Here is a 26,301-nt window from a genome sequence, read left to right on the forward strand (position 1 = left end):
ATGGGAAGAGACTCCAAGGCAGTACTTCCCAATTGTATTCAACTAATAAGTTCCTTGGAGTACTACACCATGTAATATACTCATACACTTTATTATTCACCATCACATCATCTTCACTCCTGTTAGATTATTGATGGATCTTTAATTGCCTAATACAGATTAGGTTCATTATAAATTATACTGCTTAAATATTCTGTCTTCCATTTAATTAACTTTGCCAGTTTTACCATATTACTACCAACTGATTCATTGTTCTGCTGTTCACAGTTGGTTAATTTGGACTATATTCAATTAATCACTGTCTCTTGATTAACTCATTATCACTTGTAGTGATCCAAGTACTACATTGCAGGATGTGCAAATGATTACACTGCCCCACAAAAGCATCATTTTGTTCCTTACTTGTTCCCCTCCATCATCAAATGTACGTTATTTATATTCTGTTGATTTTTTTAAAAAAATATTTGTCACACACCAAAAAGCTGTATAGATGTAAAGCAGATCACATTTTTTAACTCAATAAGTCAAATAGGAGCCACCAGTCAGGTATTGCTGTCCATTACAGTAGGTTCTGCTTATTTAGATTTCCAGATATGAGGTGTATTCTTAATAAGCTGCCATTAGTGGTCCATGGTGGATCATATATTGGCATAAGTTGGGTTCATGTGCTGCACTAAAATCAAATCAAAATATGATTCAGTGCAAAGTATACAATCACTCTTAGAATGCACTTTAGATGTAATTATGTCTAATTAATTACATAATGTTTGTGGAAGAGAAACTTGGCTTAGAGTAAGAAAAAATGACCAAGTTTGTATTTTCAGAATGATGTAATCACGTGACATATCATTACATTTTTCCCCTTTGTGGAGTTGGGGTGGGCGTGACCTGCACATGACACATCCAGCCCTGGGCCACCAGTTTGACACCCCTGGACTAGTCAATCATGAAGGAAGATCCCTATATAATCTGCCTGAAGAGGAAAGGCAAGATGTTAAGCTAATAAATAGGTAGCCATCAAGTCTAAATCAGCTACTCACTAGCAACCATATATCAGAGAAACCATACCTACAGCCATAGTCCAGAGCCTAATTCTGTCCCCATATTCACTCAGACAACAAATATTGTATCAATAGAGGAGAATATTTGTAGCTCAGGATTGAAATGAGGGACCCTTGATGCTCTCTGAGTTTGGTTGTTTTTTTGCAGATATTTTATTAGCCAAATTAGGTAACATCAGTGAATAGATGAGGTTACCTAGTTTGGGTAATGAAACATCTACTAGAACAAAAACAGCTCAGAGACCACCAAGAACCCTCAACAAATGTTGTCTATGTAAGTGTTCATTTTCCATAGCACCAGGAGTCATATATTTTGTCTGTCTTCCTATGTGAAATAAATTATTGTATTGTTCAAACTCTGACAACCAATACTAAAAAAGGGGGGGGGAAACTAGTGACATGTCCTCAGCTGTGATGGAATGTATTTCTGCAGAAGCAGTGGAGAGAATTTTGGCAACTGTGCAATCCCCAACTGGAGGAGGGGGAGGGACAAAGTTCAGGGTAGGCACACTCTAGAATTCCTTAGGATATTACCTAGGACGTAGGTAATAAAATTGTATCTTTATCTTGACAAAAATCTGTCCATTAAGCAAATAAGGACTGAACCCAATTGGATCTCTCTCTCTCACCTCTGGGCTTGGGCCTGACATCAACATTTATGAATAAGGTGTTCTTGAACTAAACTTAAAAAGTCCAGTTATAATTTTTGTTTTTCTGTATTTCAACAGGAGTCCACTCTTTACAGCTTATCATGTATCTAATCTATTACATAACACATTTTATAGATGTTACAAATAGTAACAACATGAAATGTACTAGCCTTTAAGATGCTATAAAACTGTTTTGAAAATGAGCAAAGTGACAAAGTTTCTGTTGGTCTACTTACTATTTATTGTGGAACAGTTATATTCAACAGTGAAAAAATGCTCTCATGGAGCAGAGAAATATTTTCTCTATAGGACATGAACATGTGATGCAGCAAATTATTTACTATTATCACCTTTTTCTGCTACAACAGCTTCCCTAATCTGTTAGTACTGGTTGGAGATGAAGAAAATTCTAATTCAACTTGTTTGAAGGGCATGAGGCTGGAGAAATGTGATATTACAAGATATAATCAAGGTGAAACCTAGTTGGAACTGCCAGGCATACACTGGAGGCATATACTTTTGAAAGCCAGATAGTGTTGAAAGCAGACCTCCCAAATCCAATTCCAACTTACCATGAGTTCAGTGAGTGACTTTGAGGCAAAACCAATCTCTTAACCCACTTTAGATAACTTAATAATGGGAAAGCTATCTTGCCCTCCCTTTTTGGCTGTAACAGTTTACCATGGCAGACAGATGCTTACTCTGGGCTGACTCAGCAGAATTTGGCTTGGCTCTGTATTCAGTAATTTGAATGTTGATGGTCTGAGGAGATTGAGGTCTTATGAAATCACTGATGTCCCATGGTCTCTTTGAGACAGGCCAATTCATTGTTGAAGGTCATTAAAGCCCACAATACACCTTAACGCCTTGCTAGAATTCCCTGCTAGTCTTCATGGCATGATAGCAGTGTTCCAATATCTCAGGAGTTGCCATAAAGAAGAGGGAGTCAACCTATTCTTCAAAACACCTGAAGGCAGGACAAGAAGCAATAGATGGAAACTAATCAAGGAGTGAAGCAACTTAGAACTAAGGAGAAATTTCCCCAAAGTTAGAAAAGTTAGTCAGCTGAAGGACTTGCTTCCAGAAGTTGTAAATGCTCCAACACTGGAAGTTTTAAAGAAGAGATTGGACAACCATTTGTCTGAAATGACATAGGGTTTCTTCCTTGAGGCAGTTGGACCAAAGATCTCCCTTCCAACTTCGTTATTCTGTTATTCATCCCTTTCCTTCTTGGCACAGTTCACTGAAGAAGGTGCTGGCTAATAAAGCAAACACTAGAACACCCCTCCCTACACCGTTCCACCGCCTTCCATTCTCCGTGGCTATTGCTAGCACCACCTTAATGTATTCCTTAAGTTGTCGGGATGCCAAACCCCAGAACCTCCCCCCCCTTCCCCCCCCCCCACTCCCTTCCAAATCTCTTTCCCACCACCTCTTTTTCTCGCGCGCGCTCACACTTCGTCTCCGTCAAACAAAAGGCGCCAGGCCAATGGCTCGGGACTTCCCAACTTCACACACCAGGACGAGGAGGGAAGGACAAAGGATCCAGACTCCCTCCCAGATGAAATGATCCGTCCACGTGGCTGCCCGAGGACCAGACCTCCCAAGCTCCCTTTCTCAGTCCCGGGGGATGCGCCTGTTGGGAGCGTCCTGCGCCCGGCTTTGCAGCGAGCGCGCTGGGCAAAAGGGGAAGTGGGGGGGGGGGGATTTTCCGAAGGACTGGCGGGAATAGGAGATCGGAAGCCAACGCTTCCTAAACCCGCGCTGGGGGAGTCTTTTTTGGGGCAGCAACTTTGGCAAATTTATCCTCCTGCTGTGTCGCCGGGGGCGGGAGCCTCGTTTCACCAGCCAAACGATATTTTCACACAGAGCAAGACGTGGAGTGGGCACGCTCCTCCCTCCCGTTTCTCTCCCCCTCCCCTCCCCGGCTTCCTCACCCCTGCGATGGACGAAAATGGGAACAGGCTTTTCTTTCTCCAGGAAAGAGGAAAACGTGGCTGTTGGAACATCATCCTCCCCATCACTCACTGCAGAGGCAGCTGAAGGAGCCATTCTGCCTAAACCTTTTATTTGAGAACCATGCGTGCCTTTGGTTGGGTTCCCACTTCTTTTATAGAAAGAGCGAGGAGTTCGTTGAGGACACAGGCCCGTAACGTGGGAGGTGAGGGAACTTAAAAGGCCAGCAAGTTGGTATTAAAATGGGCAACAAAATCAGGGCAGATAAAGGAGTCAGCGCGGAAGTTCTCCGTCTCCTTTAGATTAATAACCACGGGGCTGCTCCAGACCTGCTTGGTTTTCTGTACAACTTGAAGATCGTGTGGACGGGCAAAGCGCCCAGAGTTTGCTAGAAAGAGAGTCTGTTTTCGGAGTGGGCTGTTTCCGAAAATGAAGGGAAGCGAAGAAGAGGGCAAATTCCTACCCCTTGCTTGCACAGAATCGTTTCCTTACATGCATGTACCTCTTTTCCCGCCAAAGTTGGCGCTGTAGCCCAGGGAGAGAACAGAGCACTTTAAAAGCAGTTTCGTGGCCCAAGTAAATCCCAAATTAACAACATAGACCAGAACTGCAACACCCCTTTCATGTCTCTTTCACATAATCAGGGTTTGAACTTAGTATATAGATCCTGGGAATCAGGGCTTGTTCTTTGAGAACAAGAAATAACCGAGAAAGAAAGCAGAAGAAATATCTGCGGATAGCACGACGTTCAGTAACCTAGAATAGTAACAAAAACTATTGTCAGCAAGAGTAGCACTGACACAAAGTTTCCCTCCCTGTGAGAAATTTCCCAAGATGCTGTCTATGTCAGGGGTCTCCAACCTTGGCCACTTGAAGCCTGGCGGACTCCGACTTCTATTTGCTGGCTGGGGGATTCTGGGAGTTGGAGTCCGCCAGGCTTCAAGCGGCCACGGTTGGAGACCCCCGGTCTATATCTCCTTCACGCCTTCCGACATTCAGAGTTTCTCCAGCAGAGGGAGCAGCGGAACTGCGCAAAGACGCGCCAATCCCTCCCAACTTCCAAGACTTGGGAGTTTGAAGACGCGCGAACGCCTCTCCTTCCCGGCTCCCCGTTTATAAAGCACCGGCGACGAGAAGCGCCGGAGCTCCTTGACCGGGAAGGCTGCCTTGCCTCCGAGCGCCGAGTTCATTCATTTGCTCAACAGAAAGAGGGGAGTCCTTCGCGGATCCCTTTCGGGGTATCAGGATTGCTCCCTCCTCCTTGCAAGGAAAGAGGGTGTGTCGGCAGCCGCTGGGCGGGGCAGGAGGGGACGCTTATTACTCTCCAGCTTGCTTTAAAGCGGGGAGGAAGCAAAAAACCAAAAAACCCTAAGGTTATCTCAGCGTTTGGGGAAAGGGGGGGAAGAGTCTGCCTAGAAGAAAGCAGCTGGGATGGAAGAAGACGATTAGTTGTCGATGACATAGACTTTTCCTGTAGAAAAACCCTGACACTCCCCCCCTGCACCGCCCCCTTGTAACATTTGGAGCCCGCCAAAGAGATGGAGCCAAAACTCCTTGGCTCCCGCCACGCACTGGAAGACTGAGATAAACGCTCCGAAAGAAAAGGCGAGAAGGGACATTTTCCTCACTTCCCACCTCCCCCGCCCCATCCTCCCCCAGCTCGGCAGCAACATGCCGAGACAGACAAAACAATGCTTCCATCTCCCAACACATTTAGATTCACAAGAAACACAGTCCCCCTTTCCCACCCCACCCGCCAACACCACACCCACCCCGATTTTTCCATGTTGCATTCATTGCTAGCTGGCCAAGTCTTACTCATTTTGGGATGAAGCGACTGCTCTCTCCCGGGATGTTGCCTTTTGCAATCTGGATCAGTAGGTCAGTTAAACAACACTAGCTTTTGTAACATAGATTAGATAGATAGATAGATAGATAGATAGATAGATAGATAGATAGATAGATAGATAGATAGATAGATAGATAGATAGATAGATAGATAGATAGATAGATAGATAGATAGATAGATAGATAGATAGATAGATAGATAGATAGATAGATAGATAATCCCTTCTCGCAACTTATTTCAAAGAAGAACTGATTTCGAACTTCTCCCTTGGAGCATGAAATCACATAAAATTGGCTGTGGAGGGTAGGGCAATGGGTTACCTCGCAGAAAAGCCTTGCAGGGACTTCGCGTTAATGCTAAAGTTTGTCACATCAGCGATTTACTTCCCAAACGCTTTTTCCCTCTTGGTTTTTCTGACTCCAAGGGTTGCTTTTGCAGCAAGTTAAGAAAAGAAAAAAAAAAACTCCACTCTTAGAACAAAGCCCCAAAGTGATCGATGGAAGCGCTTCCCATAAGACTGGCAGGGCTGCGCCGGGAGGCGAAAGAAGCAAGGGAGAGATTGGGAAAGTTGAGCATCCGCGACGCCTTTTCTTCTCTGACCTTTGTGGTCTTCCCCACCACCTCCGCGGCCCCCTGGCTACTATGGTCATGGGAGACCCGACCTCCACTCTCCGCCCCAGGTTTTTCTGCCAGGAAATCTCCGCGGCCAAGCCTGGGAAAGGAGAACTTAAGTGTTCTCCAGGAATCCCCCAAACCAACTCCACGGCTTCCACCGCCCGGCTCAGCCCCCGCAGCCGAACCTGCTCGCCAAGTCCGCCGCTTCCCAGCACCTCCTTCCCTCCAGAGCCGCTTTGTGTCTTCCAGACCCTAAAAAACGCTTCCTCCCAGCCATTAACCGTTTCCGACCCGCCGGATTCCCCCTACCTTGCCTCCCATTCAAGAACTCTTGTCTGGCCACTCTCTCTCTCTCTCTCTTCCCCCATTCTTTCCACTTTTCTTTGTTCTCTTTCCCTCCCCAATCAATATTGTGCATTACACTCTGCCTCTCCGCGAAAAGCTTCGGCCTCCTCCAAAGGTATGAATGAAAGAAAGCATGAAAGAGCCGGCGGCTTCAAAATCATCCCCATCAGTTTTTCTTCTTCTTCTCCCCAACCCTTTAGCTTTTCCCAAAGTCTTTTGTCTTACAGGTAACGCCCCCCCCCCTTAGGTGTTTCTTCTCGCCCCCCCCCCCTCACTTGACCAGCAAAAAATAGAAAGGAGGGTTGCATAGTTACCTTTCAGAGCAGTTTATTGCAGAGGCTACCAAAAAGAAAAGAAAAAAGAGGGGGAGAGAGGGAGGTGAGTGAGAGAGAAAAGAGGAGCCCCAATCAGAGATGGCTGATAATCCAGAGGCTCCCTCGGGCGCGAAGTCCCCTGTCTAGTAGCCACTTGGGAAACGGGTCCTTCGGGGGCTTCTCCTGGCGCCCTCTCTCCTACGGCGACGGGCACCTGATCCCACCGGGGCGCGTGAAGTGCTGCAGCTCCCGGCAGAACGAAGCACCCAGCGCGCTTTGCCTGCAAGTTCAAATGCGGACTTCGCCACCCATCATGATTATATCGGGTCCCGTCAGCGTTCCGAGAGGAGGGGCCCTGCCTTGCCTCTCCGAGAGGAGGGCTCTTCTGGTTGCACACCCGCCGAGGTTCGCCAAGAAGACCGAGCCCAGAGCCAACGAGGGGCAGCAGCAGGAGAGCGGCGGCGGCGGCGGCGGCGGCTTCTTCCTCCTCTCCCACCCCACCTCGCTCCCCTTAGCCCCAAAATCTCCCGAGAGGCTCTGCAGACCCCCGTCGCCGCCGCGGCACCACAGGAGGTGTGTGGGAGGGGAGAATAGGCGGCTACCGGCGCTCCCCTCCCCTTCCCTCCCCAGGGACAACAAGAGACTTCAGATGGCGAAATTGGGACGGAAGGAAATCGGGGCACACACTTTGTGACTGCCGGCAAAAATAATGTTTAAAAAATGTGCGAGGTGAGAGGGACGGCGGGGGGGTCCTGTTTGAGCCGCCCCACCAACTCATCCAAAGATGGTTGAAAGCCAACGTTCAGCTAAGGTCGGGCTAGTCTGGCAAGCCGGTAGCCCAGGGGCAAATGATGGTCGCCTACCCCGATTATTTTTGAAACAACAGCAAAATAATAATAATAATTATGTGGGAACCGCAGGCACGGTGAAAGTGGAAGCAGCCAAAACAAAAGAGCATTTTGGCCAAAGACTTCCTCAAGCCTGAAGTCTCTTGTTAGAAAAATGTGCCTCTCTTCCTCTCAGTATTGTAACTTGACTCCCAATAGTTCCCTGTCCCAGGTTGGAGCCTGGTTCATTACAAGGTTGTTTTCGCACTCCCTACAATATGGTCCTTCAGGAGTGATGCTTTCTTTCATTTGAGTTGTATGTGCCCTGGGAACAAGAAGCAATGGCTCTATAAAGAAGAGGAAGGCATGGCCCTGAGGATACCATTTGAGGGTGGTTTTCATTTGCTCCAAACTTGAGTTAAAAGCCAGCAAAGGAGGGTTCCCTGTCTTAGGGGTGGTGGCAAAACATGATCAAAGAAGCAAGACCATCCATATGGTTAGGCAGGGTGAGGCGGGAGATGCAAAGGAGTAAGGGACGGAAACAAGGCATAGAAGGCAAGAGCTAGACTGCTTCACTGTGGTCTGGAAAAAGCTGCAACCTTTAATTGCCACCACAGATGAGTTGAAGTGCAAGCCAGCAAAGGGACCAAATTGACTTCTGCATTACAATAAGATACATCAGCACCACCCCTTGAGGCAAGACAATGTCTTGAGCCATTTCATTTAGAAAGTGGAGAAGGTGACAATCTGAATTGGTTCCCTTGGAAAATGAGATTTTACAGACAAAAATACTTCTCTGCCCTTTCCTTCTGCTTTATAGTCTTTCTTCTAAAGACCATAGGATTCTCCCTGACCCTTATTTCAACTCTGTTTCATCATTTGGAGACAATTAAATTTCATGGAGATTTGAATTCAAGACAGCTCCAGCCCCAGCTGAGCTGTATAAAGTCAAGCAAAACACAATATTCAATTGTCCTCTTTAATTTTGACCCAGATTATAGTTCACTTACCGTATATTTCAGCTGTCTCCTTTGAGCATAAAAGTTCCCCTTGAACATTTTTATATGGACATAGAGTACCGTTCCTGCTGTCTTTCTTCCAAGTAGATGGGATAGTTATTCCATCATCATAAGAACAGAAAATGGTTGGCCCTCTTAAAAGTGAATGGCTGACTACCACAGATTGAAAGATATCTATCACCAACTCTTCATCCATCTATATATCTGCCTGCCTGCTTGCTTCACATAGTAATCCTGTTGACACACACATTTCCTTTTTTTTTTCTTTATCCACACTACCAATTTTGCACAATTCCTTCATTAACTACATCACTTAGGTAATGTTTGGTAGTATGATTGAGTCATGGAATAAGGTTACAAATTTAGGTATTTAGTCCGATGATTGAATTGACAAGGGCTCCAGTTGTGTTAGAAGCATTCACAGTTAGGATAGTGATGAAAAAGTAACTTTGTTACCAAGCCTCACATTCATGACTTTTGCAGATCTGTAAAGCAAAGGAAAGCTGAAGTATTATAAGCATAGTTGTGGAATAATAATAAATGAAAATTTAGGAACTGCTTAACTGATCATCCAAGTTTCCAGTCTCAACTGTGGTCACTAAACAAGGTCTACCTATACACATAATCAATACAAAAATGCAATAAAAATAATCAGTACAATGCAAAATGCAGATGTTCAATAAACCATTGAAATAATTGCAAGGACAAATCTTTATCAAAATAATAAAAATTTCAAAGCCAGACCATGCATATTGTGAGGAAATGTGCAATTATTAATATGCTCAATCTAGAATTCATAGTGCTTCCAGGATTTATTTATCTATTTTTCCCACTGCATCTCAAGAAAACAGTTAATAATAAGAAAAATCCATTTTCAAGTATATGTTTAATGTATTGTTAATTCCAAGGCATTGTTTAAGATAAGCAGTTAGGAGCCTTATGTATTATTTATTGGCCCCAGGATAGAAGCAATGTATAAAAGTCCTATATAAATGATCTAGTGTTTTCATGCTATCCTAAAATCTATTATTATTATTATTAATATCATAATCATCATTGCCTTTTAGTCAAGAACTGACTCCTGGTAACTAATCCCTGTAGTTTTCTTGGCAAGATTTTAAAAGTGGTTTGCCATTGCTGGCTTCATAGCGCTGAGAAAGAATAACTGGCCCAAGGTCACCCAATTGGCTTTGTGCCTAAGGCAGGACTGGAAACCACAGACTCAGTTTCTATCCTGATGCCTTAACCACTATACTAAACTGGCTCTTGCAATGGGAATTCTAAAACTGCCCATTTTACAAATTAATCTTTTAGAAATTAGTCTAATATCATTCAGTAAATTAGTCCCTTTAAAGAAGAAATTTTTCAGGCTAAAATTTGAAGGCGATTTTTACAATCTCAGGCATGTTTGCTGTATTTACAATGGCTTTCCGTGCACAGTTTATACAGTATAAAGGGAAGGTGAACATTTCCAGTCTATGAGCACTGTCTGGTAAATTCACCGCTTTTGGCTGCAGTCCTCTATTGCAAGTCTACCACATATTGAAAGTGTATTCTTCCTAATTGACGTCCACATATCTGGCAAAGGCAGTGCAATTGCAACAAACACATGTTTGATGTAAGTTTTTCGGCTTTCCAATATTTTTTGTTTGTCAGAGTTATATTGCCAAAATGTGCACTTGGTTTTTTAAAAAGTATATATTTTCTATTCTGCCCTAATAAAAGGTATATGTACAGAAATATTAACAAGGCTGTGTGTAAGAATTCAGCCATGCTTTGTCATATGCACACCAAGCATCATATCTGAGACTTTCCTATGAGCAATATTGAAAGTTTCTCAATGAGACTGGAGAAGAAGAATTAAAATGTCAATATATTTGGCTTAATATATAGAGTTGTTTACTAATAATAAAATATAATGTTACTACAATATTTAAAAAGTAGTGATTTGTTATGCCAACCGCTTTAAATTTTGTGAGAATATTAAAATAAGTCATTTACCTTAAGACAAATTCTAGAAAGGCAGCCATGTAGATAAGTATACAAAATTGTAAACTACTTAGGCTATCATTCACCTATCAAAATCAGTATCTCAAAATTCATCACATACCAATGGAGGATAATGGAAGAATCGGTAGTATCAGAAATATTTTTTTATTTATTCCTTCTCAAACCTGGTGATTTCCAGATGGGTGAGAGTACTACCCAAATCAACATGTGGATGATGGGAATTATAATAAAACAGAAAGATTGTAACTTGGAAAGGTGAATATATATGCCTGTATGCAGTCTGTACCTCTAAATGTAAAACTGCTTACTGGGGCCTATTCATTTATAATAATATACTTCTACTATTAAAGAGAAGATGGTGTACCCTAATCAGCTCCATTTCAATAGGTACTGTCCGTTTGCTCTCAATAGTACGCAGTCAGCAGAATAAAAGGGCTAATTTGCTACTTCTTAGAAGTATTTGTAAGAAAAGACTTAATAAAAGCAGGTATTAAAAAGTGGACTTTGGTCTTTCCAAGGAATACATTTACATTTACATGTGCTATTGGTAGGCACAATAAAAAAAATATGAAAAAATACTAGCCACCATAAATCCTTGCATGTACTGTAAAGTTTAGACTCTTTTTATAAAGTAGCATTTAGTTGTTCCCAAATGAAATCTATTCTAATATTGTGCACACGGATAGGCTTGAGAGCTTATCGTTTTCGGAAAAATCCATTTTAGCCTGCTTAATGCACAAACCTGTGATTAACTGGTAGGTGAATAAATGATCACCTAAGTTTCCATAGAATGTTTCCTGTCAGTAAACAGGACAAGGGGCAGAAGTTAGGAAAGAAACCTCACTAATCCTTCTCTTGCTTACAGAGGATTCTACAAAAGAATATATTTGTAATTGTTAACTTCACTCCTTTCTCTGCAAGACTCATCTATAGCTTTTCTAGCCAGGGGTGTTATCCCCTGAGGTTTAGTAATTTTCAGCCCTTAAACAGTAAGGTAGAGGAAATGCAGTTATTAACTGAAATGCAAGCTCTTCCCAGCAAATTTCTCTTTATGAATCTCTATGGAATCAAGCCATTGAACAGGGACTCTGCTTTCTCTCAAAATATCTTAATCTTATATCTTATACTTCCACAGTCTTGTTTATTATCAGTGCTGGCAATCAGTCTTTCTTTGCCAATATGCCATCTTACTCTTGTCTATCTCCAAGCACACCATGCTCCTTAATTTTTCCACCAATTCCTTTGGCCTTGTGTTTGGATTAGATTTTGTTTGTTTTTGTTCAATTGTAGTTGGAAGGTCTCACTTGTTTCTTGGCCAGGGTGACTTTGTTTATAGCAAAGGTTGAAGACTTCTGTTTTAAGTCATTCTGCTCTGCCCTTTTAGGTTTTGAGATAAATTCTAGTTCTTCTTGGAAAAAACAACAACCATGTGGGAATGTTGCCCCGTGCTTGCTATCTTTGTAACTACAGCAGAATTAGAATGGCAAATCTTTCGGGATGGGCTAATAAAGGGGAGATAGCTCATGCAAAAAAGTCAGCTTTGTATGACTGAAGGGAGACTGATAAGGAATGATCATCCCCACAATCTCAAAAGGTTAATATTAGAAGACATTGTAGGAAGTCTATGATGTATTAGTCTATGATGTATTAGTCTATTAGTCTATGATGGTTGATTGGTATGGTCTGAATGATTACTATACATGTACTCTATAGATTTCTATACATTGTTCAAAATGGAATGTCATAGTCCAAGAAAGTTAACAGAGATTAGGCTGAAGATATAGAATACAGTGTATTCTCCATTTGTTTTTTCACTGCCCTCTGGATGGTTCTGCAGGTAGACCAGTGAAAAATGGCAAGCATTTGGTAGAAATTGCTACAGTATGGAAATGATTATGCTTCTTGGAGGCGTCTGGCCAATGATTGCCTCTATTAAATAACTGAAGCAGTCTATTCTATTCTTGAAGAGTCCCAATAAAGAAAAAGTAATATTTTGACACTGAACCACCAAAGAAGTATAAACCAAAGACACATTCACATGAAAACATCTTGAATAGACAGTACTGTATCTACTTTCAGAAGCCCTAGTTTTCAAGCCATAATGGCAAGTTTTGAATAATGAGCTAAGCCAAAATCAAACATTTTAACTTAGTATGATGTGTGAATGTGATATTTACCCATTATTTCTTCCACCTATAGTACATCTGCCTTAGAAATATTTTTTTCTTAAAGCTATGCATCATAGAATACAAAAATCTGGATAAACCATAAACAGAAAAAAAGTTATATTTGGTACTATGTTGTGGTTGGCTAGATTTTTGCAGATCCAGAAATAGCAATCTTACTCCTCCTAGAATCTTATCTCCTTTTGTCTAACATATTGTCATGATTTCAAAGATTGTTGCAGGTAACCCATACTTGTCATTTGGAGAACCACTTTGGGGTAACATTTAATAGTCGCCAAGAGAAGGGCAAACCAAATTCCTAGCTGTCATCACACAAGACTGTTTAAAATGCCCACCTCTGACCTCAGGCAGATGAGATCCAGACCTTAGGAGTAAAACTGACAACATTCTATCTGTCCATCTCCTTAATTTAATTTAGATGGTTTCTAAACTATTTTTCTTTTTTCCTTTGTACTTTATCAAAAAATATCATGGTTTAGGCATTAAACCACAAAGTAGTTACTTAGGAAACCATATCAGCAATAACTCTTAAGTTGTTAGAATATGTGAGTCATCAAGCCAACATCACAGAGACCCTTCTTGCAAATTAAGCCTAAAAGATTTTCCAAATGCTTATGATAATTGCAGAACAAAAGACATCCAACAATTGTCACTAGTACAAGTATCCTTTAGTAATTAAGTAGCTTCATTAATTCAAGGCTTGAAATGGCAAGCAGTATGGTAAGTCAAAGCTCTGCATTTTCTATCCTAGTATGAAATAATGATGAGCAGCAAAAGACAAAACCAGGCAGATTTATTATATAAAATAGAAGTGGTTGCATGTAATCTTATCTGAATTATTATTTACACTTCACTCAACTAAATTATGGATAGATTTAAGACACTGGATGGAAATTTCTCAGAGAATTAAGTCCCACAAAAGGAACACAATGAGGGAAACATGATGCTCTGCATCTTATAATAAGCAATAGCCCTATATTGTTGGAATATTTGCGCCATCATACCAACATCATAGAGATTGTTGCAAATTAAATCTAAAGGATATTCCAGGTTGCCTATAATTGCAGAATGAAAGATGGGTAATGTATGTACTCTCTTCTTTATCTTTCTCTCTCTCTCTCTGTGTGTGTGTGTGTGTGTGTGAGAGAGAGAGAGAGAGAGAGAGAGAGATGTAAGCTTGGTGTCATGTTCAACACAGTGTCATTTACATTTAATTTATTCAGTTTGTAATTATACAAAAAATCCCTTTAATTTGAAATCTGGGTTTGAAAGATAGATGATAGATAGATAGATAGATAGATAGATAGATAGATAGATAGATAGATAGATAATGGGTAGGTAGGTAGATAATGGGTAGGTAGGTAGGTAGGTAGGTAGGTAGATAGATAGATAGATAGACAGACAGACAAATGATGGAGGGAAGGACAGACAGACAAATAGATAGATATAAAAACTAGAGGGTGGTGATATTGCCTTCATTGTCAAAATCTAAGTAATGGCTATATTTGCCTATTTAATTAGATAGAGTCCCAAATGTATTTGTGTACTACCTATAAAGAATAATTAGTTGCTAAATTTTAGAGGCTGGTGGAAGAGTTAACAAATATGATTTTATAATCTATCCCCATGCATTCAGTGAATGTCAAAGGATTACATAAAGAAGCCTGACAAAAATAATGCCTATTGATATGCAAATTCACCATAATGGATTAATTATCCCCAGCTCTAGTGTGAGATCTCACAAAGTATTTTTTTTCTCAGTAATGTGACATTTACACTCTTTACCATGCCCTTGATCTTTTGACCAACAATTTACTACCTCTTCAATATCTTGGCCTTCCTGTTCTCTTCCCAGGAAAATAGATAGCTTCTCAATAGCTCCAAACTTTCTCTCTCTCATCAAATCTTATCTTTTGCCTTTCTTCACATCAACTGCACTTGTGTGTCAGTATTACATGACTGATTTTCTCTTTTAGCAATTGTATTGTACCATACCATAGTCTCATAGCAGTTCCACTAACATCTAGCATGGAGATAATAAATAGGAAACTCCCGTTTCCTATATGACAGCTATCCCTCTATAAAAGATGTTGTATAGAAAAGATTATGTCCCTTAGAAATCTCTTATTTAACAGATATTTGCCTCTATATCCCTAATATAAATGAAAACAGGATCTTAGTAGAAAAGCAAAACTTATTTCAAAAATCATCAATTTATCAAGCATAGGCCTGTTTTGTTAAATGTAGTCTGAAAGTATAACAAAATTCCACATATAGAGGAGATCCTCAACTTACAACCGATAACTCAGTGACATTCTAAATTATGACAGACTACAAAAAAGAAACTTGGAATTGAAGTTCTGATGACCACCTGTCTACCATAGTCACGTGCTCTCATTTTGGGAGCTTGGCAAGTAGCCCGTAATTATGGCCATTTGCAGCATCCCGTGGTCATGTGACTGTGATTTATAAATTTTTTGCCACATAAACTAGTATTTACTTCTAGTTTCCAGCAAAAAAAAAAACAGCCATTGTGGACAATGGATTCACTCAATGACCACCTCCAAAACTGTTATAAAATTGGGTCAACCATGTGATAATACAGTTAGCAAGTGGTATGACTTCTTTTTAAATTTCATTTCTAAGCCAAGGCCTACATCTATGAAAGAAAAATAGTAGATGGAACCTGCAGAATACCATGGATGATAATAATGAAGACTTGCAAAAATTGCCACCTTTGTCCCTCCTTTCACCTGGAGTGTCCCATTTCCTCTGCAGATGGAACAAGATTGCTTGGATCCAATTCCTTCTATGTGGACTATTGTAACCTGAGCATAAAGTAAGGAAGCTATACCATTTTATAAACCTGAGTAAAACTATTATTGAACAAAATGTTAACCTAATGATTAATAAATAATGAATATATAAAAATAAATGGAGGACTAGTGAAAAGAAAATATGAGTATTTTCTTTCAGTATGGGAGTTACATTGGAACTCAATTTCCCAGGGTAGAAATGTCAATTATTCCAACAGCCAACTGCCACTTATCTCCAAGTCTGAGAAATGCAAGATAGGAGGTCTATTAAGGCATGCCGAAAGTGTCAGAAACAGGAGCTGCATTTAAATACCAGGAGATATTTATTTACAGCATGTATAGGCTTCTCAGATTAATGGACTCTAAGCAGCAATAAGTCCTGAAAACTAGTAGAAATGAATACTAAAAGCATAAAATATAAACAATTAAAATGGGTGTGAGACTTACTAACATACTAAAAACTCAATTAAAATGACTATTTATCTAGGTTTCAGATAGCATTTAGGTAGCATTCCATGTTGACTGAGGTGATCAAGTGCTTTAAATTGCTTCATTTTAGAGGATGCAGTAAAGATTCTTATCTAGCCATGCCATGAAAAGCATCCGATAGCATCTGATGAGATCAAGCGTAGGAGCCTGACATGGAGAGCTCCATTTTGTTCTAACAGGTTTTCAATAATAAAACCATTTAAAGAAATCATCAGGAGATTTGGCGGTAGATGCCATCAGTATGGTGATAATGCCCAAATCTTTTTCTCTGTGACATCTTCAGAAAAATAATATGGCTCTGTGGAATTCCTAACCACAGTCAGTAATGCTCTGGATGAGACATATTAAATAAAAATTGAAATAGGACAAAGGTAAGACTTGATAGAACTAAAAAAAATAATCCTTATATTACATCTTTGCTTAAAACTCTGCACTGGCTGGTACAATTTCTGGCAAAATACAAAGTGCTGAGTATTACATTTAAACCTCTGCTCACTAGATCTCTATTATTTGGAGAAAAAAACCTATCTGTTTAAATAGATCTATATTCTTACTGAGATCATTACCTTTATTTGCTGTGATTTCATTTGGTCTAGATTTGGTTTTTTTCTGAACCTGTCCCAGCTCTTTAGAATGAATTCACTGCAGACCTGAGAGACACTCACTTAAAATACATCTTTTTAAACAGCCTTTTTAAGTGTTGAGTCAATAAAACATTTTAAAAGCATATATTAAAGACAAACTAGAGAATCAAATAAGATCAATAATTACAACTAGCAGTTAATTAATGCTTAACAATTATAACAACTCTGACCTGCACAAAACCTCTTTTTATCATAATTACATATACACATCCACTACAGATGATTTTACATAAGTGGTAAGAACATGCAGCAAGTAGATTAACTTATATATTGGTGGACTATTTACTAAATATGGGGAAATAAATTACTTTAAGACATGCAAACTGATAAAACTACTGGCATTATATTGCCTCTCATGAAGAATGTCAAGAGGAAGTAAAAACAGTTTTGCATATGTGCCCATTCTGAGTTTGATATATCAGAAGACTAAATTGGATGCCTAGATTACCTGAAATACTCATGTAACTGAAATAATGCTTACCTTGAGATAGGTAGGTGTGTGTGTGTGTGTGTGTGAGAGAGAGAGAGAGAGAGAGAGAGAGAGAGAGAGAGAGAGAGAGAGAGAGAGAGAGAGAAGATAGCCACATTAATGATTATAATTTTTGCGATATTCATTTCTGTTTTGATTCACATAATAGCAGCACATCTAGGGAAAGATTGGGTTAAAAATGAATAGGTGCTGAATGAATGTGGCTACATGCAAATCTGAAAGGAAAAAGAAAGTATGTTGAGGCATTTATGTGGATTGTTCATATTGAGAGAAAGAATGGGAACCAAGGGATCATATTTGTAAAATAAACATAAAGAAAGAGTGAATGGACTGAGAGGAATGTCTAGAATGGTTGGACTGAGTTGATGAAATAAGAAAGAAATAACATTCGAAGAACAAAAGATAATATATAAAGTTGTGTATTTCTACCACAATTCCAACCAAAATTTCTGTTGCTAAGTGAGTCATTTGTTAAATGAATTTTGCCCCATTTTACGACCTACCTTGCCACAGTTGTTCAATCCCTTCAATTGTTAAGTTAGTAACCTGGCTTCTCCATTGATTTTGCTTGTCAGAAAGTCGCAGAAGAGGAGCCCATGAGCTCGGGACACTGCATAGATATGGGTCAGTTGCCAAGCATCTGAATTTTGATCATGTGACCATGGGGATGCTGCAGTGGTCGTAAATGTGAAAAATGGTCATAAGTCAGTGCCGCTATGCCTTTGAATAGTCACCAAATGAACTGTTGTTAGTTGACACCTGGATGGATGGATATAGTAAAGACATATTGGTTTGTAATATAGGATTGAAAGATATGGAGAGGCTGAGTGAAAGGTGTTGATGTAGTTTTAGGTTTTTGCTTTTTAAAAATTCTTATCTGATGTCTTTGATTTCTTTGCCTTACAAACAGGAATCTGTGCTTTATGAATTATTGGTGATCTCAAAAGGAAAAAGCATGAAGTTTCAATTTTCAGCTTTTAAAAACTGATTACTTCTTTTTTGTAAAACTGCTGCAAATGATTTCTGTGTTCATTTATTGATGAGAATATTATTTCTAAATTAATCAATAATCCATAACTGTTTTTCTTAAAGGTAGTAAACAGTTATTTGTCTTGAGACAAAAGGTGGATTTTGTTTTGTTTTGTATCACATCCATGTAACTTTAATAACAATAACATACATCTTATTACAGTGGAGGGGGGGAAGATAATTCTATTGTGAAGAATATAATTCTTGTAATTTTCCATTCAACCGTGGTTTTTACATATAGGCAGTGTATCAGAAAATATTGTCACAAAGTTATCAATTTATTAACAATTGAAAGTCAATGTGCAACAAATGGTATGTTGGGGTTATTTCTCTCAGATGACCTGAAAATGTTTCCAGTAATAAGTCTCACTGTCTCACTGATTGTTTATAGTAAGACAAGCTATCTCAAAATAAATGGTTGACAGCCACCCCATCTGTAGAAATCAGAATAGTCAGGTCCGTTAACATGTGCTTATTTACTTTATTTTCCTCCCAAACCGTTCCAGACATGAACCTTTTTGAAGGCTCCTATCAACTGCTGTGGCCAAGCACAGTGTAGCGATTAAAGGAGAAACTTTCAGCCTTCACTTTGAATTTCCTTGCAGATGTTGCCTTAAGCCAACCCTTTAACCTTTGTGAAACTTAGTTTTTGTGTATGCATTTATGAAACCTCTTTCCATGCTACCACCACCACACTCTTCCCGCTCCCCCACGCTCTCCAATGTAGATCAAACAGTTCATGACATACGGGTAAAATATTTGTCAGGACATGACTGTTCTCACCATGGGAAACTGCGGCTCAGTTTAACCATTCTACAGCATTTCCCCCTCCCCTCTTCTTGTTTTCCTCTTTTCTTTTCTGTAGTTTCCTATTGCCACCAATAGTTTCCTATTGCCACCTTTCAGCATTTGTTTTTGCAAGGAGATAACTCTCAATTGCCTGCATAATAAGACAGTAATCTTTAACCTTAGTTAAAGGGAAAAGAGGGGGAGAAGTCATGAAAAGGATATTCATTATCTTTACAGCTTTGTTAATAGCTAGTCCCTAAGGCCTGGCCCAAATATCATTAACAACTAGCTCAACAGAGGTATAAATGCCACAAGCTGACCTGTTCAGACTGCTTTACTTTATAGACTTATGGCTTCCTTATCATTTTCATGTGCCTTTTACATGTGCCCTTTCTACTTTTGCTTTTTAGGCATCAGCTCTGCCATTTGACAATATAAGCGGAGTGAAAAGAAAACATATTTATTTGTAGCAAATGGGCAATGTAAATAAATCTAAGATAATAACATTAGCTACAACTATTTCCTTTGTGAAGTAAAAAGGGACAAGTAAGTCACCCTGTTATTATATTTATTAAACTATTCACAAATGCAAAGACGTATGTGCCACACTCTATCAATATTTTATGAATGGGCACTATTTCTCAAGTAATTATAACTATCTTTACCTCCTGCATTTCATTTTATTCTTAATTTACTATTTAAAGGTTTACTTTTTCTGTGCCAGCAAAGTTTGAGTAAAATTTTACTAATATGGGTTTACTAATTAACTTTTACACAAGTTTTTGTGTTTGTTGGATGCAATATAATGCATCTTATTTAATGCATATTTGATTTCTTCAGTTACTACTTATTATTCTATTTATTTATTTTTATCAAACATATGCTGTCCATTTTGCCAAGGCCACTAAGCAGCTTACAGATATTGAATAAAATACCAGATAAAACATTAAAACAATAAACAAAAATGTCAAATTTAAAAATCCAATTAAAACAAAATGAAGAGGATGGAAAGGGAGAGAGAAAATGGTGAACAGTGGGAAAGTATGTTCTTCTCTACTCCATCAGCCACCTGTACCCTTTGGGGCCCCAGCCTAGTTGGCATAACCATGTCTTAAAGGCCATTCAGTAGGCCAAAATGATGGGAGCGGATCTGACTTCAGGGCAGCAAGATGTTCCAGAGAGCAGGAACATAACCCAATGCTTTAGTCAGGGGTGGGATTCTCCTGGTTCAGACCGATTCAGGCAAACATCTTATTTTGTTGATCAGCTGGCTCTGAACTAGTTTGCTGTAGGTCTGCCCACCCACCCCTGCTTTTTCCTGTCCTTTATTTCCTGTTTTTAGACCACATCTGATTGGCATGGCAGAGAGGTTTGCCACACCTCAGCTTTTATTCACAGGGGCTGCAGTTGAAGAGCTGAAAATTGACTTTTTAAAATACGGATTGTGCGCTCCCGCTCACTGAACCGGTTGTTATACCGATTGAATCACACTCCTGGCTTTAGCCATGTTCTGAATAGCACTGTCAATAATGGACAGCCCTGATAAATGTGAATTAGAATGCTTAAATTAAAAGTTCATATGTTTTAATTGTTGAAGATATTTTAATATTGGCATACTTCTTACCAGCTGGTTTATATTTTATTGTTTTTATTTATTTCATTATCACAGATTCATAGCAGTTTTAAAAACAAATTCTTTTCTTTTATAGTTTTCCTAAATTTAAAAATGCAATGGAAGCTTTGTTAATATGCAGGTACATTAAATCAAGTAATTAAAAGGCAGAGTAATCAGCAGATAGCAATTCTTTTAATCAGCTGAAAGCATTCATTAGATCTATTCAATAAACTTGTAGGGGAAAAAATAAGCACACTTCTTATAACAAATTAAGTTGACATAAACTTTATTGTTCAGAATGAAGAACATATCTAGGGATCCTGGAGTTCCAGTTGCAAATCATAGATATTAAGGATCTTGTAGCCTGTAAAATTTCCATTATTAGCAACCGTGGCATTGCAAAGCTACCGAAAGTGGGTTAGCATAAGCAGATCTTATGAGTGCTGAAGTTGATTCCAGATGAACTCCTTCACCCTTCGATCAGCTGGACAGCAAGAGACCAATGGAATGCCTATCATGGGAATGACATCCACAAAAACTATTGCTACAGGACAAGTATCAGAAATTTGTCTTGTAATAAATAAATACGCTATGTGAATTGGCTATCAGTGACGTTGAAAAATCTCAACATTGATAGGAATCTATAAAACAAAAAAAGACCAAATAAAAGCAGGCATTCTGCAGGAAAATATTTGCAAAATGGAAAACTGTTTTTCTACCTCTTTTCTCTCTGTGTGTCTCTCTCTCTTTCTTTCTTTCCTTTTTTTAAACTCGATTAGTGACCGGATCCTGCCCCATATATCTGTGTGATGAATTATTAACACAACTGTGTTTCGGTACGCCTGAGAAAGGGGTGATGTTTGTGGGTGTTTTGCTCCAATTTGGGGGTGGGAACATCAGTTCTTGCAGCATAAATATCTCAATTTTTGTGACACTGAAAATAAAAATGTGGGTGGTTTTTTTGTAAAGCAGGGGTGATAGTGAAAACTTGAGAAAGAACAAAGATCAACCCTGATATTTGATTGAAGGTCTGATTTGTCTTCGAGTGCTAGGGATAATGGTACCTGGGAAAAATATGTATCATTGTCCATAGAAGAAGTGATACCTTTCATTACCCTTTCACATTCACCTAAGTCAGGGGTGTCGTCACAGCAGAGTCACATGATGTTTCAGTACTTTTTCCCCATTTGCTAAACCAAGCATGGGCATGGCCAGCACATGATGCATCAGGCCTGCAGGCTGGGAATTTGACAGCCCTGATCTAAGTAGTTTATTCTCCAGGCTACAGAATGCCCTTTAGGAGGCTTTCTTAATGAAAACTGGAGGTACCTGATATTCTTCAGTATCTGACCAAAAGGTTCGGCCTGAACTATGGAAATGCAGGTTTCAAGAAATGGTGTTCTTGATATAGCCTTGATTTACCATAAGAATCAGATACAATCCCCGGATGGTAGTGACTCAACCTGAGACTTTTTTTGTAGGGTAGAGATACATACTTAGATTCCTGCTGGATCAGGATGAATGTGACTATTGTTGATGTTTAGATGGAAAAATTGTAGGGCTATTCAAAATTCATTTGAAATTTGATGAAATGGGAGCTTCTATCTGACAGTGTGAGTAACATAGCTACTACATGCATAACTATAATGGCTTAATTGTTCCATTGCTTTCAAAACGAGACACCAAGTCACCTAAAAAAAAATACCAATATTTCCAAAAAGATTTATCAGAGAAAGTGTTCTGGGATATCTAAGTTTTACAAGCACTATGATCTAGTTTTCTAGAAACCTAGACTCCCTTCTTCATTTGCCAAAAGTTTACACTATTGAGGAAGATGGCATATTTAATAATAAGGTGTACCGATTACCTTCATTCTTTAATTCAACTAAAAATCAAGTTCCCATCCCTTGGGGGAAAAATCCTAGCTGGATTAAGCAACCATGCCCCACTTTATTTCAGTGTCAGGTATAAATAATAACTTGTTTTACTCTTCTAGGATGTGGTCTGTATATTTGAAGAATAGACAAATAGTAGCTTACAGTGGCAGCTGGTGGAAAAGGATTGAGAAGGTCACAAGTTATTTGTCTCCTTCTGCATGTTGATCTGATCCAATGAAGGCAGAGAAACTTATCACTTTCAAGGGGTTCCAATCACACTGAAATCCTGTGTTAATCCTTACTGTCTCAGACTTCCTCTGATAAATTTTACCCCTGGCTCATGTTATTTTCATTTTGATAATGCAGAGACTGAACTGCAAAGAACTGATGCAGAAGTAATACTTGGACAATCAATTGAGGGCTTGTTCTTTTTTTCTTTTTACCTCACACCACCAGATGTTCGTAATTTATAAGATGATATTATCCCAACTGTGTAAATGCTTAGCCTGGTTCCACACAGATAGGAAAACTCTTGAAATGAAGGCAAAAAGAGAGACGCAGGCAGTAATCTTTGTCTTGTGTTTTGTTCCCATTTCTGGTAAATGTTACATCAAATGGAAACTTGATCCATGTTCAAGCAGTTACTGTGGGACTCAAATGAGCTGGAGGATTTTCCTGAGCAAATCTCTCTGAAGTAAATAGAAGTAGCATAAGCCAAACATGCATACATATGTATATGTACATTTTGACTTTATTGAATTTCAGTTTATTCAATGTTATTTAATCCGTTACTAACCCCAGTCAAATACCCAGCAGACAATTAAGGTTACAAAATTCATCGGAAAGAAGAAATGAAACTGAATGTCATCTGCACTTCAGTTACAAATCAGTTTAATAAGTATAGAAATATGCTAGAGTTGAAATCTACTATTATAAATTAGGCAGGGGGATAGTTTAAAACCTTTTTGGCATACCAGTTTTTCCCAAGATTTTCTGGTAAAAGGTCACTATGATAGATTGCGCTGTTCTCTTTTACCCAGGACTTTTCCCTTCAGCCCAGCTCCAGGAATAGGGAGAGGAAGGGGCTTTAGATCTTTCTGCCTAAAACCCAGAAATACAGAATGTCACAAATCTTAATGAGTCCTGAAATACTGGGTTTCTATACAAGCGTAAACTCTTGAATGAGGGAGAGATTTTCATGAGAGGGTCCTTTCTGAATCTAAGGAAGCCAAGTGGTTAAGCCACCAATCTAGAAACTGGCCGGCCAAGAGCTTTAGTCCATCCTTAGGCATGAAAGCCAGCTGGGTGACTTTGAACCAGTCGATCTCTCTCAGCCTAAATCACCTCACAGCATGATGATTATGGGGAAAATAGGAGGAGGAAGGTGGGTTGGATATGTTCGCTGCCTTGATTTATTCATAAAAATAATAAAGGTGGGATGCAAATAAATAAAAATAAAAAGTTTATGGGAAAAGAGATATCCATGGAGAACAAGGAATGTCATGCACACAACATTCCAAGGGAAATCAATGTATCAGCCCAGCTAAGTAAGTTACTTATTACTTCCTTAAATAAACCCTTGGCTTTATAGCATGTGACCACAAAGACAGATGGTTGGGGGCAGCTCATCTGGACTCGTTACTGGATGTTCCTAGGCAAGTCCTATTCATTTCTTTTTCATTTTTGTCTCTCTTCCTCTCTGAAGTCGTCTTCTCAGTTTTATCAAATGTGAAGGATTAGAGTGTCAGTTCCTCCTGGGAAATTAACTGCTGCTCTGCCAGCCACTAACAATGTTCCCATTATGATTCCCGCTTCTAGGCAACAAATCAGAAATGATCTAGAAGTTAATCTTGAAGACATTTTAAAAGCAGAGTCCAGCGTAAGAAACAAAAGCTGAATTCCAGTTGTTTAAACTTTTCAGTATCAGATAAATCTATCAAGACAAAAAGTTCTTCACATTTTTAATAGTGTTGTACAATTCTCACACATCATATCAATAATATCAAGATAATACATTTCATAATTAGAATGAATTAAAATTTAAAAAAAAACCTTTAATGTTTTATTGCTTTTATTGTAATTTCTTTTTTTTCCTGTTTTGTTATTGTGTTGATCAATAATAGTGAGAATTATTGGGAGTCAGATGGCATACAAGTTTAATAAATATTATTGCCACTGTGGATATCAGAAAGACAGCCAAATGTTCAGATTGGAGTTGGCATTTTTATCCTTTTATAAAGTCCTTCCCAAGATCCTGGGATGGGTAGATGTTGTTGTTTGATTTATTGTTACAAATATCAGCACAGGATATAAACTGTTAGGAGTAAAACTATCTTTTGCAATTGACTGGTGGTGATTTTGTCAGTGCTGGTGTTAAACTTGTGCTCCAGATGTTTGGGAATTGCAACCAAGGCACCTATCTTTGTTTTCTTTTGCCAGTCTTTTTTTTTTAATTATTAGTATTAATGTCCTATGAGGTAGGTTGGGCTGAGAGGAAATGATTGTCCCAAAACTTCTTTGACTAAAGGTAAACTTGAACCTGGGGTTACCTAGTCTTAAACCAAAATCCTAACTATGATACCACACTATCTCTTCTAATACGTGATCTGAAATATTGCTTGTCAGTGTCTTGTTAGGGCAGTTTGAAAGAAGAATCCTATTCGTACTTTGAAGGTTAGCTACTAGTAGTTTTTCAGAAAGTGCTAATATGGTAGCAAATAAATCCAGTTCAAGCAAATCTGGATTTTAAGGAACAATGAGATTTTTAAATGAAGGGAGCAACAAGGATGAGAATTTTACCCACTAGGTGGTGCTTTATCTCTTGCTTTACCTACCATAATTATAGTGTAATTATTTAATGCTGATAAGGATTATCAGTAAGTCTTTTATGTGGGTAATAAAACAGCATTGTGTTGCTCTTAGGGCAACTTTGCAAAAGGCACAAAGGTCACTAATTAGGGCCTTACAGAAATCTGTGCTACTGCACAGAGAATCTTAGAATTGCTAGAAGGATGTTAACACTCATCAGTTCGAATTCACCAATCCAAGCAAAGAAAGTAGAGCCTCACATCAGCTCGCTTGCAAACTAGGTTAGTTGCACTCTTTATAAGTAGATTTATTAATAAGACTAAATTCTGTTTGAAATTGTAGAAGTAATTTCTGAATGGAAAACACACTTACAGAAATGTCACGCAAACAGTATGGAGGGATGTCTGCTGTTACTAATTGGCACAGCAAGAAAGAAAAAAAAGAGATCCACTTTAATTTTGAAGTATGTGACTTCTCACCATGCTTTGGAATTCTTGCTCAAGATATTGGTATTTCTCTAGCAATTTTCATCTCACTTTTATCAGCAAGTCATATTTACTCCAGGATGGGAGGTTTTCTCTCTTTAAAAGCTAATTATTTGATTATAGCTGATCTGGACCTATTTTATTTTATTGAAAACAGAAGAAATAATCACATTTTGAAATGTGACTCAACCAACTAACCCGTAATAAACAATTATAAGAAAAGTTCCTAGATACGTCCTTTAATCAGCCTTTCCAAATCTAGTCTTCCTTGTCCTTACTTTCATAATTTCCAACCAGTATCACTACAAAGAATTGGTTGAAGAGGAGGGCATGTTAGAAAAAACTGGGTTAAACAACGAACAATCTTTTAAGACTGGAGTAAGAAAAGGGTCATTTCAATACTTCTGAAAGATGCTCAGGCTTTGGT

At 39.0% G+C, this 26,301-nt stretch overlaps 1 protein-coding gene across 3 annotated transcripts in view; it reads right to left on the reverse strand.

The window, feature by feature from the left end:
* Positions 1-7,334, reverse strand: part of VCAN (versican) — a 100,879-nt gene extending 93,545 nt beyond the window's left edge. For 2 of the 3 annotated variants that reach the window (XM_026672092.2, XM_026672084.2), the window contains exon 1: positions 6,791-7,333. The gene's annotated coding sequence lies outside the window, so the exon portion shown is untranslated. Of the gene's footprint in view, positions 1-6,790 lie in introns of all 3 variants that reach the window. The other variant, XM_026672067.2, reaches the window with a different exon arrangement.
* Positions 7,335-26,301: the final 18,967 nt, after the last annotated feature.

This window comes from Notechis scutatus, chromosome 2 (genome assembly GCF_049901735.1).
Source record: "Notechis scutatus isolate UNSWTSFEM ecotype Mainland chromosome 2, rNotScu1.2, whole genome shotgun sequence".
NCBI lineage: Eukaryota > Metazoa > Chordata > Lepidosauria > Squamata > Elapidae > Notechis > Notechis scutatus.